Source organism: Pipistrellus hanaki, assembly GCF_964339955.1.
Source record: "Pipistrellus hanaki genome assembly, chromosome: 2".
NCBI classification, from domain to species: domain Eukaryota; kingdom Metazoa; phylum Chordata; class Mammalia; order Chiroptera; family Vespertilionidae; genus Pipistrellus; species Pipistrellus hanaki.
The window spans coordinates 129,664,865-129,679,708 of NC_140504.1; the positions used below are offsets into that span (position 1 = coordinate 129,664,865).

The following is a 14,844-nucleotide window of genomic DNA, read 5'->3' on the forward strand; positions in this document are numbered from 1 at the left end:
TTTCTAGTCAAGTGGATATGAGTGTATTCAGGATGTACACAAACAAATAGGAGCAGGATGCATGACGTTATCCTTATCCTCATGCCAAGTCCTTGTTCTGTGGTTTGGTCTTCTGCGTTCCCAGGTTTGTGCCTGCTAAGGTTTCCAAAGCCAGGAATTGGCTGGGCTAACTCTCACTTGTTAGTCAGATCACCTTTGGTACAGAGGAGTCGATCCAGGTGCCCATAAAAGTGTCTCAGAGTCTGAGCATTAGTAGTCCCATCTTATTGTCTGACTTTCAGTTTTGCATTGATGTAAGTCACAATTTACCTACCGATGCAACTTAGTTATGCAAATCCCAGGACTTGGTGTGCAGATTCAAATAGTATATCTTTGCATATCCAGATCTTTTGTGTTCCCCGGTTGTTTTGTTGCTGGCATTAACTCTGGTCCTAATCTGCAGTGCCTTCTTGCATTTGATTCACATCTTCTTTACATTTCTCTTCTCAGAGCTTGAGCGTTTCAGTGGGTGCTGGCCAACCACAGTGGTCTCAGGTTCAACTTCCTGTGTTTGTGGATTAATATTGGATACTAACATGTTAGTAAAAAATAATTCATCCAACAAATTTCCAGAAAATGAACTCTTCCTTTGCTATCACTTCTGCCCTTCTTCAGGACATTGCATTGATTCAGATACCAACAATGACATCCCTGAAGTATGGTGGAATTCAGAGCCTCTAAGTCATATAAGAGAAATTTAAGCTGTGTTGAGTACCATTTTATGTCTAATACTAGAGGCCTGGTGCATGAAAATTCATGCACTCAGCCCAACCTTCCCCATTTCACAGTCCAGGAGCCCTCAGGGGCGGGAGGTGACCTGGTGATCAGGGGAAGGCAGAGTCCCCATTACACCTGTGCTGCTGACATTGCTGGCAGCACAAGCCTTGGCTGGCCCTGGTTACCTGAGCCTTGGGCAGCCTTGGGCAGCCTTGGGCAACTGGGCAGCTGCCATCCGAGGCTTGCTTGTGCCTCTGGCCCACCCTGGGTGGCTGGGAAGCCAACATTTGAGGCTTGTCTGTGCCTGAACTGGCTCTGGGCGGCTGGGAGCTGAGGGGACTGGGGGACTCGAGAGGCAGGCACATGGAGTGGCTGGGCTTGCTGCCTGGATGGGGCTGAGGGAACTGGATGCCGCCATCTTGTGGCTGTGGGCACCACCATCTTTGAGGGCATGGCAATCAATTAGCATATTTTCTTTTTATTGGCTGTGGCGCCACCATCTTTGTGAGGGCATGATGGTCAATTAGCATATGCCCTCTTTATTAGATAGGGTATCTTAGTGTTCTGGTTCTTTGAAAACTGGTGATGGATGAATAATATATGTGCTTATTCTTTATTAACTAGGCTGTTTGATTAATCTACATAAGAATTGTAAGAAACTGGCAAAAACAGTTTAGCCTTGCTGGGAGATCTTCTGGAGCAATGGATAAGAGTAGGGCATTTTGTTTTGAGTTGCTTAAACCTACTATGAGCAATATTTAATTCTGAACCTAATTTACAAACAGCTGTAAAGGGGAACTGGATGCTTGGGGTCCAGTGGAAAAAAGGAAAATTTTCAAGGTATTTTTGGTGTATCTTTGGAACTTTGAACTATGTGACTGTATTTTACCTAGTGGAAACAGGAGAATGAATGGAAAGAAGAAAGGGAGGGAGGAAAGAAACACTTATAGGGAACAATACATCAATTAAATAATATTTCTAAGTCATGTGCTTCTATAAAGCACTTTGCAAATCGCTTGGGAGATAAAAGTATTTGTGAAAGGAACTCTTCAGGGATTCCTATACATGGGTCTTCAACAACCCTGTAAAGTAGGATTGCTGTCTACACTTTATAGGTGAAATAATGGAAGCTGTTAATGGTAAAGCTGGAAGTTGGCCCAGGTGTGTCTGACTAACACTGTGCCAATACTACGATCTTGGTTGGCTTGGGCTACTATAAGAAAATACTGCAGACTGTGTGGCTTAAACAAAAAACATTTCTCATAGTCCTGGAGGCTGGGAAATCCAATAGCAAGGTATTGGATTGGGCATATTCAGTGTCTGGTAAGGGTCCTCTTCATGTTTGTACATGGCTGCCTTCTTACTATATACTCACTTAGGAAAGGGGGCGCGGGGATAGATAGATAGATATTGAGAGATTGAAATCAATATCTGCTCTTTTCATCCCCTTATAAGAGCACCATTCCCATCATGGGAACTCTACCCTCATGATCTTCCTCAACCCCAATTACCTCTCAAAGGCTCTACCTCCAAATATAATCACATTGGAGATTAGGGTTTTAACATATGGATTTTGGGGTTCATTCAGTTCATAGCATTGCCTCTCCATTAAAGATATGGCATAAAGGATCTGTAAATATTCTCTGATATTAACTTACTGATCAGGACTGGCCCTGAGCAAAATTGCCATGTATAGGAAATTTGACGGCGGCAGTCTATAGTTTCCATCTCTCAATCCCCTTCCCTCCCGTTGCCATGTTTTCTCCTTCCTTTTGTCCTCTTTCTTTTTCTTGGTCTACAAAAGCCTTGAAGCTTTCAAAATATTATTCCATCCATCCATCCATCCATCCATCCATCCACTTACCCATCAAATTGACCCATCCATTTACCTACCTACTATGCACCCACCATGCACCCACTCATTCAGATATCATTGAGCAACTATTACATGTCAAGACTGGACTGGGTGCTGGGGATACAAAGTTAAACACATGGACATGGTTTCTGCCATCATGTAGTTTGAGAGAAACAGAGGTGTCTACCAGGAATGTAGAAATTCGTTTGGGAAACTCTACACTCTATTCGTAGGTCCCTTGCAGAGGCTCACCAGGCCCTCAAAGTTCCCTGAGATACCTGGTGGTTAGAGGTTTGTTTTTTTTTTAATTCTTGAATATGAAATCATTGTCCCTCTGTGTGTATGTGTGTGTGTTTTAAATTTTATTTGTTTTTGTTTCTTGAAACTCACAGAACATTCATTAACAAACCTCACAGAGAGAATCTTTGGACAAAGATTTATTTTGGAAATAATGATTCTAAAGATTTCTTTCATGAAGATTCAGTAACTTCACAATTAAATGTGTAATCTGCTACAAAATAATATTTGAATTTAAGTGGTGAGCTTTAGTCCAAAGAAGAAATGTGAGGGACTGTAGATATTGTGACGTGACCTGCAGTGTAAGGACTGGACCAGCATAAACCTTTCTATGTGTCTCACGTCATATAAGGTAGCAGCTCACATCAGCCCTGAAAAGACTGGCCCAACACAAACAATGACAATAACAATAAAAACAAAAAACATGGGATCATAATGAGGTGGAACAGCAATGTGAAAGAGTGCAGTAAAATAAAGACAATGTAAGCAGGAGGCTATGAAGAGCAGCTAGGAAGATAAATACTGTTGGGCTGACAGTGGCCCTTCAGAAGCCCACAAAATCATTTGAGAGCATCTGAGAGAAGTCAGGGGAGCCTCATCCAGTCCTGGCTCAGGCGACAGAGACCACGTTCCCTGAACTCTGGTAGGAGGATTCTTGATGCCACACAGTTTAGCACTTACTTAGGTGGCTTTGCTGGTTTTCAGTCATTCCAGTTTCATCCATAATCACTCTGCCTCCCAAGGAGACTAGGTGTCTGGGGCTGGATGGTGGCACCCCAAAGAGATTAGGTCCTAATATGTGAAAACTAAATGTTATCAATTAAGGAAACTGGTCTTTGCAGGTATGATTAAATTAAGGATCTTGACAAGGAAATCATCCCTTGGGCCCTAAATCCAATCACAAGTGCCCTTATAAGAGAGAGGTAAAAGGGGGTTAATCCCTACAGAGCAGTGCAGAAGGTGATGTGAAGATGATGACGGAGACTGGAGTGATGTGGCCACCTACTAAGGAATCCCAGCAGCCACCACAAACCAGAAGAAACAAGAACCAATTCTTCCCCCAGAGCAAGCATGTCAAACTCAAAGGCTAACACAGGCCAAATAAGAGGCATGTGGCCTGTGGGCCGTGAGTTTGACATGCTTGTCCCAGAGCCTCTGAAGCCACATGGTCTATCGACACTGTGACTCTGGACATCTGGCCTCCTGATCAAACGTGAGGGAATACATTTCTGTAGTTTTAAGCCATAGAGTTGGTGATGATTTGTCACAACAGCCCTAGGACACTGACACAGGTGTGTACTCTCTTAGGGCCGGTCGAGGTCTCCTCTGTACTTGGCCAGTACTCGATATGCAGAATTCTGCACATAGCAGGCACTCAGCTACTTGAGTACTCAGATTGACTTCACTAGTTTAGCAATTCAGAGCCTGAAGATTTGTATTTAAAATTTTATTTGAAGAGAAGTGAGACCAGCAAGAACTTAGTATTCATTTGTGAAAGAAGAAATTAATGCCCCCGAGGCTTACTCTCTCATGAGTTTATTGCATCTTGAAGCTTAGATTTACGCCATCTTTTAATGTAACAATTCCTCTGCTTTGCTGGAATATTAATACCACTAAGAAGACTTTATCTAGCAGAACAAGAAAAGTGAGTCATTCCAGGCAGTGGTTTGACATCTTAATTAGCAGGACCTGGCTGCTTCCTTTCTCTTCTCTCCACTGACAGTATCTAAATGACAGTGTACTGGGATTTCTGGATCAAACACAAAATGTCTTCTGCTCAAATCTTCCATGAAATGCAATTTTGCAACTAAGAGCTTGGTTCTTTCTCAAGCAGAACCCTTAGTGCATTAACTGGGACTAGCTGATTGGGAACTGCAGGATCTTGCTCTATGGGAAACATAAAGTTTGTTTTTACATAGAGAGAAGCTGCATAAAATAATCTGGAATCCCGGCTCAGTACATTGGCCTGGTAGTGAACATTATTCTTTCCAATATTTTGGCATTTATTATGGGCATTTTGTTTTTCTCTCAAAGGGAAACACGGTCTCCTCTAAGATCTGTTCCATTGTAAAACAAGTAGGAGTTAAAATAAATTGTTGGAACATTTAACACCCCCCTCCCCCTATTGAATTGTACTTGTATTTGCATGATTACCATAGCTTTTAATTAAGATTGAAATTGACATTAGACAATGTTAACTTTAAGACAGCCCACCTTATATGTCCAATTAATGAAATACTTGGATTGTTGTTGGTACCATTCCCTTCTCTCTCTGTCATATTTTCACTATACTCTGAAGATACCATTTGCATATAGTTCCTGACTTACGATGCTGTGACTTAAGATTTCTTGATTTTGCCGGGACCGGTTTGGCTCAATGGATAGAGCGTCGGCTTGGGGACTGAAGGGTCCCGGTTCGATTCCGGTCAAGGGCACGTACCTTGTAGAGGATGTGCAAGAGGCAGCTGATCGATGACTCTCTCTCATCGATGTTTCTAACTCTCTATCTCTCTCCCTTCCTCTCTGTACAAAATCAATAAAATATATTAAAAAAAAAGATTTATTGATTTTATGAGATTTGTAAAATTGGCACATATTCAGAAATTGTACAGCTGTATTCTACTGTGTTGCCAGTATTGTTGGATATTGTGTTATGTGTTTTCACATCCCATCATGTCTCCAAAATGCCCATTTGTGTCTCCTGCTTTAGGTAGGAGGAAGAAGAAGAGGGCAATTGATGAAACTCAACTGCCCAATATTTGGGCTAATGTAAGTGTTCTGGGCATGCTTTAAGGTAGGCGAGGCTAAGCTACAAAGTTTGGTAGGTTAGATGTTGCAAATACATTTTTTACTTATGATATTTCAGTTTTCTGTGGGTTTATTGAGATATAACCTAATAAATCAAGGAGCATCTGTAGTTCTTTCTGCTAATAGCTATAGCCTTATCACCAAAGTATTAAGTGGTGTTATTGGGATCTTACCTAAAAGGGTCACTATAAAAGAGACAGGCCCATGTACCCAACATGGTATTTACGTGGTATTCTTTTACCAGAGACATAGCAGTTGCTCAATAAATAACTATTTGACTGAATGCATTAGTAACTGAATAATGATTAAAATCCACAAGTTTTAATGTCATCAACGCCTTAACTAGAAGTTTAGGTGTCCTGGACTCACCCAACTCTTCTTGTAGTGAAGAAGAGCACAGAAGAGCATTTTTAACACTTTCAGTGCTCTCCAAAAGAAATAGGATGTGAGCCACAAAAGTAAGCCATGTATGTAATTTTAACTTTTTAGTAAATTATTTATAGTGATATATTTTATTCAATTTAAAATATTAAAATATAATTTCAACATGTGATCAAAATAAAAATTATTAATGAGATATTTTACATTCTTTAGTATCTAAAATTCTGTGTGTATCTTCCACTGAGAATACATCCCAATTTGGCCTAACCTCATTTTAAGAGCTCAAAAGCCACATGTGGCTAGGGACTGCCATATTGGATAGCGCATGTTTGTACCATCTGAAGGCTCCTATTTTAAAACATTATTCTAGCTAACGATGTAAAATTTGGATTTTATAAGCTATTGAATAAGATACATGTATAGTCCTGTCAGTGAATTGGTACAAAAATCTCTGACCAAGCTTCTATTAATCCAGGATTTAGATTTTTCTCCTATGCTATTGTTGGGCAAGTTACTTATTTTCTTTTTGGCCTCAGCTTCCTCTTCTGTAAAATGGGATAAATTTGCTTCAATGTATAGCAATAACCTTTGCAAAGGGTTTAATGCTGAAACACTCAGTTCTCATTGTTAGCTGGAATTACACTGAGTGGCCAGATTATTATGATCTCTGAACACATAATAATCTGGCCACTCAGTGTATATCCTATATAATAAAAGGCTAATATGCAAATTGTCCCGTTGACCAGGAATTTGACCAGCAGGCAGGCCAGCCAACTACCCATGTCTCCTCTCCCTGGCCAGACTGGCCAGACCCAACCCATGCACAAATTCATGCACAAATTCATGCACACACACACACACACACACACACACACACACACACACTGAGTGGTCAGATTATTATGCATGCAGAGATCATAATAATCTGGCCACTCAGTGTAGTTCTTAGTATTTTCTTTTGCATCCAAAACTCTGGAAAAAGTGGGTGATTCTCTCCTATATTAGCTAATCTTTTCATAATATATTTTTTTTCAAAGTCAACTCTCCTCGTGTTAAGAACTTGATGTGATTATTGATGAAAATAAGATAATTGACATTTAAAAAAAACAGTTCAACTTGGGCTGCTTTAGGTAGCTCCTGTACAAGGGGGTGTAGAAGGTGTCAAGAAATACAAATTTACATGTAGGCAAACTTGGGAGACCCTAAGTTAACTTTTTTAAATATATTTTTTTTATCAGATTAATAAATATGTTAATATCAGAGAGGAAGGGAGAGGGAGATAGAAACATCAATGATGAGAATCACAGATCAGCTACCTCCTGCATGCCCCCTACTGGGGATCAAGCCCACAACCCAGGCATGTGCCCTTGACTGGAATCGAACCTGGGACACTTTGGTTCACAGGCTGATGCTCTATCAGGGGTCTTCAAACTACGGCCCGCGGGCCACATGCGGCCCGCAGAGGAGTCTGATCCGGCCCGCCAGGTTTTTTGGGCAGTGAGCGCAGCCGAGGTGTTACAGTAGGAATTAGTAGTTCTTATAGTCTGGCCCTCCAGCTCTCTGAGGGACCGTGATCTGGCCCCCACTTTAAAAAGTTTGAGGACCCCTGCTTCACTGAGCCAAACCAGCTAGAGCCTTAGTTAACTTTCTGTGAATTGAATTTGCACACTCCATTAGTGCATTTCCATTAAACATATACCAATATCAAGTCAATATTTATGATCTAGTGGGGAAAGGTGATAACGATAGAAAATTGATTACAGATACAGCTAGGCTGATTATTCTTCCTAAGGCCTATTTCACCCTCTGCTGACTTTACAAATTTGGGGAATGTGAAATTTATGATAGGGAATTATTCTTAACCATTGTTTATTTACCTTGCTTTGGGTAAGGATGAAACAAATAATAAGAAATGATTAGAGATGTTTGCTAAAATATTTTTTCAGTATTGTATCATCTAAGCTTGGTCAAATACTTTTTTCTTTGTTCATAAATAATACTAGAGGCCCGGTGCATGAAAATTTATGCACTGGGTGGGGATCCCTCAGCCTGCCCTGACCCCTCTCACAGTCCAGGAGTCCTCAGGGGTGGGAGGTGACCTGGTGATCAGAAGGAAGGCGACATCCCCATCACACCTCTGCTGCTGCCACTGCTGGTAGTGCAAGCCTCAGCTGGTTACCTGAGCCTCAGGTGGCCCTGGACAGATGGGAAGCTACCATCCAAGGCTTGCCTGCATCTTTGGCCAGCCCTAGGCAGCTGGGCAGCCACGATCTGAGGCTTGCCTGCACCCTGGGTGTTGGCTGGGCAGCTACTATCTGAGGCTTGCCTGTGCCTCAGGCTGGCTCTGGCTGGGGGGGTGAGGGGTCTAGGGGACTCCGGAGGTAGGCAGGCTGGACCTGCTTGGGGGCGGGCTTGGCCATGGCACACGCCTGCCACCCGGGTGGGGCTGAGGGGACTGGGTGCCACCATCTTGTGGCTGTCCATGCTGCCATCTTTGAGGGTGTGACAGTCAATTAGCATATTCCCTCCATCTTTGTGAGGGCAAGATGGTCAATTAGCATATTCCCTCTTTATTAGATAGGATAAATTGTATGAAGTATAGACTTCCTCTTACACTTGCTAAAATTTTTTTGTATAACTTAAGTGTTTTTATGGACTCACTGATTCTAAGTACGATGATCTTTGTGATAAAAGTGGGTGACCACCAGATGTCTGTTCTTGGGAATCCAAAGTCAGTTTGCTGTTGCTTTCACTATTAATTAAGCAGTGTTTTATCCTCCTTTAATTGTTGGCAGAAAAATACTTATCAAGGGAAGAATTTATAATTTCAATAATACTTGACAAAACCATGACAGATTTAGTGAGAATGTTATAATAATTGAGGCTGGCACTGATTAAGATTCTTCTATTTCCCATTTTTTAAAAAAACCTTTGTTTGGGTTGTATCAAACTTTGGCTCACAGACAGTTATACTTTGGAAAGAATTGTTAACTCTGTGGTTGAAAACAGAACTCTAAAATGCCTTAGTAAAAGCAAGATACTTTAGCTAAATATTATATTTTCAAATAAGTAAATAAATAGAATTCTTTTTCTTGTTTTCATCCTTATGTAAATTGAAAAAATATACGAAAATACACAAAACTGGCCCTTGTATATTTTATTTTGCATAACACAGATAACTATTTAGTTGAACCGTTCATTTAAATGGAGAAAATGGAGCCACTCTTAGCTTTTCTCAAAATGTTGCTGTGAAACCCTGGCCAGTGTGGCTCAGTTGGTTGAGCATTTTACCATGTACTAAAAGGTCACCAGTTCAATTTGTGGTCAGGGGACATACCCATGTCGTGGGTTTGATCCCTGGTTAGGATGCATGCAGGAGGCAACTGATCGATATTTCTATCTCACATTGATGTTTCTCTCTCCCTCCCTTTCCCTTCCTCTTGCTCTAAAATCAATAAAAGCATAAAAATAAAATCTTGCTGTGAAAATATTTGGGTACTAATGATGGAGATTCTAGATCACTATGAATGCAATGGTTTTCCTTTTATCTGAATCATTGGTCGTAAAAGCCATGTATTTGGCTTATTTTTTAATGGGTGAAAGTTGGCAAACCTAATGTATTTCTTTTGAGGGAGATCAGTCTGAGGAACCATTTGCTATGAGATTAAGGGCATTGGACATATTTTCTGACCTTTGCTTTGACCTAGCTGGCCTTAATGGAAATGTTGAAAACTGTTCTCTGACAGAGGATAAAGTCTGTCTGATTTTGCATTGCACTTTATCTGTGTAGAACTTCTGGAACAAGTTGTATTCCTGCAGTGTTGTTGAGGGGTGGATGAGGTGGGTGCATATTTTCCCTCCTGTGGAAATAAGATAATCACTCTGTAGTGTTTCTCTGAGTCAGGAAGCAGTTACAAAGTGATAGATATCATATCTAGCTTAAGAAAAGTGGGTTAATTTATTTAGGGGGAAAAGGAGAAAGGAGAGGTGGTGACTTGAAAATAGAAATATTTGTTTTTCTCGGTCTACATAAAAATCTAGTGTTTCATTAACTTTGTAAAGAAACCTAATGGGCTTGCGGTGGTGGACTCACAATACAGTATACAGATGACATATTATAGAATAGTATACTTGGAACCTATATAATTTTATTAACCAATTTCACTCCAATAAATTCAATAAAAATGTAAATAAATAAAAACAACAACAAAGTGGAAGGGTGGGTATTCAGCTTTATTTTTGTATTTAGTGTTCAGCTACTCATATGAGATAGTGCAAAAAATTAAATGGCATATGAACCAACATTAAAAAAGAAAACCTAAAACATGTGAACTACTGTCCTATCTTGAGATTGTGCTTTTTAAACCATTGTTTTAACTTTGTTAGGACATTTGCTGGGAATAGAGTAATTTTCCTCTTTTGACCTAAGCTCTTAATCATTTGATAAGACACCTTTCATCAAGGAAGCAAAAGGCAGGTCTAGCCAATATTTTCAAACCCAGGAAAATATTTATTTTATGAAATATTTTAACTGATGGGCTAGCAGGAAATCCTGGGATAAGATAATTTCCTTTATGCTAATGAGAAACTGTATCTCAGTACCTTTATAGAGGCTTTTGTTTTCATTTTGTGATTACAGACTCTGGATTGAAGATTCACTTTTTATTCTAAATGATGATGTTAAATATTTAGGGATACTTGGTGTATTTCATAATTTAACAATAGTAACTGTGAGTATAGAGCCCTAAACATCAGTTTTTATTGGGCCAATAAAGTTTTATTTACTTGCTCTTAAAAGTTTACTTCAAAAGCCCTATCAATAGGGTGAATAAAGAGATTTAACACAGATTTCAAATATTTTTCTTTGAAATGGGGCCAGGGCCAATTTATTTACTCCTTTCATGGCGATGAGCTCTGAAAGCACTCCAGTTGATGTTATTAACATTGCTTGTCACTCTGAGAAGTGGGTTCATTCTGGAGCAGCTTCTTGGGTTTGAGAGAGGTGACTGGTTCTTTCCACCATAGCTGAGTGATTTGTCAAATGGGTTAGTTATAGGGCTTGGCCCTACTATGCAGACTGTGCCCATTCTTGCTGTTGTGATCATCCAAGGGAAAGTGGCATCCGATTTTTATCAAATATATTTTTACTGACTTTAAAGAGAGAGGGGAAGAGAGAAACATTGATGTGAGAGAGAAACTTTGATCGGATGCCTCCCAAATGCACCCTGATCAGGAATCGAACTTAGAACCTGAGTATGTGCCCTGACCGGGAATCAAACTAGTGACCTTTCAGTGCATGGGACACTCAACCAACTGAACCACACTGGCCAGGGCTTCAGGTTGTTTTTATTTTGTTTTGTTTTGTTTTTATTATTATTATTATTATTATTATTATTATTATTATTATTATTTTATTTCAGAGGAGAAGGGAGAGGGACAGAGAGACATTGATTGGCTGCCTCCTGCAGGTCCCCTAGTTGGGGGAGTGGGGGTTGAGCCCGCAACCTGTGCATGCGCCCTCAGTAAGAATCAAACCTGGGACCCTTTAGTCCATAGGCCAACACTCTATCCACTGAGCCAAACTGGCTAGGGCCATCATATTGTTTTTATAAGTTCTTAATTTATTAATCTTCTTATGAAAAATATGCACAGTTACCTCGTAAGTTCACTGAATAATTTTTATTCCTCTATTGTCCAATCTCCAGCTCACTTTTACCAGCACCAAAATTGGCCCTTGCAGCCCCCTGACTTTTCATTTTGCTCTTGTGTTCCTTTTGCTGTTTTCTTGAGGTTTTCTTCTCAAACAGGCCATGTTTTGCAAGTTGATTTTTGAGTTCATTTTTCTCTGTGTAATCCAAGGAATGATAAATCATGCCAAAGGCAGTGGTCTTGACACCATCAAAATGGGTTCTGAATCCAAACACAAAGATGACATCTTGTGGTGGTCTTGTACATGTTGGTTAGTTTTCCCAGAAATCTGTTTTAGGTACTGTGGCCTTCCCAGGGTGAAGGACATCCACGTTCATTTGTTTCTGTTGAAGTAGTTGGTTGGTCGGGAACATAGTGATTCAGATACTTATTGAGTTGTTCATGATGGCAGCTAACATCCAAGTAGCCAGGAAGGAAAAGAGAGCCACTCTTCATCACCCAATCATATCAATGCTCACAGGAGGACCCCAGCAACTAGGGCATGGGTAATATTTCTGATTAGTAGAGTTGAAATTTCCCTGAAAGGCTTGCTTCCTCTCAGAGGTGGGGAATGTCCCACCGGCGGGCTGTATAAGGCCCAAGAAATCATTTGGACTGTCCCTGCCATGGCAGTAGGGGTGAGTTAATTAAATGTTTGGCTAATTATAGCAGGCTAATTTTTAAATTGATAATTTTGTATGGCCCGTGAATGATGTTATAAATACCCAAATGCCCTTGGCAGAAAAAAGGGTCTCCACCCCTGCTACAGTTTATCATGGAAGAACTGGTCAGGTACTTACCTTTTTGAGCACTGGAGACTCGCAATAAAATGACTTACGGATGTTGAATATCCTATAATAAGTGCATTCCAATGGGCTAATGTTTTTGTAGTTATCACTGCATGCAGTAAAAACAAAGCACTCCAACTCCATTAATTATTACAGGCACACGGCATAGTAGTGCCTCCAGGAAGACCCAGGCTTCTAGAAGGCAACTCAGCACTTAAGACCTTTGTCTTCTGGCGTAGGTGGTCTGTGTTCCTGAAATAGAAATTCTATGAGCAGGAGCACTGGATTAATTTTGGTTAATATTTGGTTCTACAAAATTTAATTATATATTTAATTTAAAAAAGCCACATTGGCAAAGTAATCTGTGCAAACATGTATCCAGATTAACAGGGTGGTTTTTACACGCCTCCCCTCCCCCTGACACACACACTTTTAAGAAAGGACAGTAAGGGTGTGGGCTACTGGCCAGTGTTAGAAAGTAATTGAGTGTACCTGAACTACTTCCAACACTGAAAGCTTTTACCTCCTAAGCAATTTGGACTCTTCTGTGTATTTCGCATGGTTTCTAGGGATGTCTGATAGCCTCTAATTCCACAGATAGTGGCTATTGAATATTAAAAACACACGCTTGCAAACATTTTAGAACACTGTGATGTAGACTCCTTGGCCATTGCATGCTGGGTGTGTGTAGCTGCAAGTGTCCTTCCTTAATTACAGGCTTGACATTTCTAGGACTAACCATGGACGATGCAGTTGTGAATCACTTCTTCCCATGCCGAAATGCCAAGCTTCTGCTTTGTAGCACTGAAGATGCAGTCCAACTGAGCAGCTGCTATTCTCAGCACCGCTATTTTTGGCCTCCATCACCTTGCTGATACAGCATTTGTATAATAAAAATGGACCTCTGCACCTTTTTAAAGTGCTTTACATTTAGACAAATTTATGTTTCATCAAAAGGTTAATCCTGACAAATAGTTGTAAATCATTTCTGGAAGGTCTGCTATAGGTGCAGTTGAATTAATTCTATACTATGCGTGGCCACACGTACATTTGAGAAAGGATTTTCTCATTTTCTGTGGTAAAAGTAGAAGCAGGAGACGAGGGATGCTCACAGTGGGACCGGGATCTTTGCCCTCCTGGGCAGATAAATGATGTTTGTAGGAGGTTAGATTAGCGCTTCAGTATTCCTCATGGCAGCACTCTGCTGCCTAGTGTAATCCTTTTATTTCTGTCTTTGTGACTTTTTTCCCTCTTCAGTTTCTCTTTTTAGTGGGAAGGTAAAACCCCTATTCATTTATCTTCTGGAAGGAAGTTTTCTTTGTGTTTTCATGACAGGCAATGCTCATACCCATTGTTTCTAGAAACAGGAGGACCTTTTCTCATTTCTCTGCTTTCTGGGTCACACAGACACAAAGAGAGAATGAGACAAAAGTGGGCCTTGAGAGAGGAATATAAATTAGTGTTTCAGACAAACAAAAAAATAAAAGTATTGAACGTATAACTCCAAGAGATGGCTTGATAAGTGGAAGTGATAAATTATGTATTTGCAGCCCTGGCCTCAGAGGAGCTTACACTTGAGACCCACACACACACATAACAGGATGGAACAGCAACTCTTGAATAAGTGTGTTGAGGTTTTGGAACTTTCCGAGATGAATGGTGTACTCCTTTGCTAGGGCTGCTATAATGAAGTACTGCAGACTGGTGGCTCAAACAATTGAAATATATTATCTCATAGTTTGGAAGTTGAAAATCCGAGATCAAGGTGTTGGTAAGGTCGGTTTTTTCTGAGGTAATAAAGAAAGTGCTCCTCTCCCTGGCTTATAGATGGCTGTCTTCTCTTCAGCATCTTCTCTGCATGTATTTGTGTTCCAGTTTCTTCTTCCTATAAGGACACCAGTCATATTGAATCAGGGGCCACCCTAATGGCCTCATTTTAACTTAATTGCTTCTGAAAGGCCCTTTCTCCAAATACAGTCACATTCTGAGGTTCTGGGAGTTAGGACTTCAACATACGAATTTTGGGGGACACACTTCAACCCATAACAAATGGTTACACTTGATATTAACACGCATACTTCTTTACTCATATCTTTCAACTGTTCTTTCAAGAATCTAAAAAGTCATAATTTTCAGTGATTTGGTTTCTCTTCAACTCTTATGTGCTAATTATCTGAACATTGCTTTCAGGATTTCTCAACAAATTATAAAATTCTATTGTATTACGGTGCTTATCATGGGTGACTTCTTATTTCTTATTTTCTGGTAAAC

The 14,844-nt window shown here is 40.3% G+C and overlaps 1 protein-coding gene and 1 pseudogene across 38 annotated transcripts in view; one reads left to right on the forward strand and one right to left on the reverse strand.

The window, feature by feature from the left end:
- The window catches only part of LOC311616575 (uncharacterized protein), a 413,605-nt gene that overhangs the window by 15,330 nt on the left and 383,431 nt on the right, over nt 1–14,844 (forward strand). The gene's annotated exons all lie outside the window — the stretch shown is intronic.
- LOC311617438 (small ribosomal subunit protein eS24-like) lies at nt 11,785–12,159 on the reverse strand (annotated as a pseudogene). The gene has a single exon. The product of its transcript is annotated as a small ribosomal subunit protein eS24-like (transcript).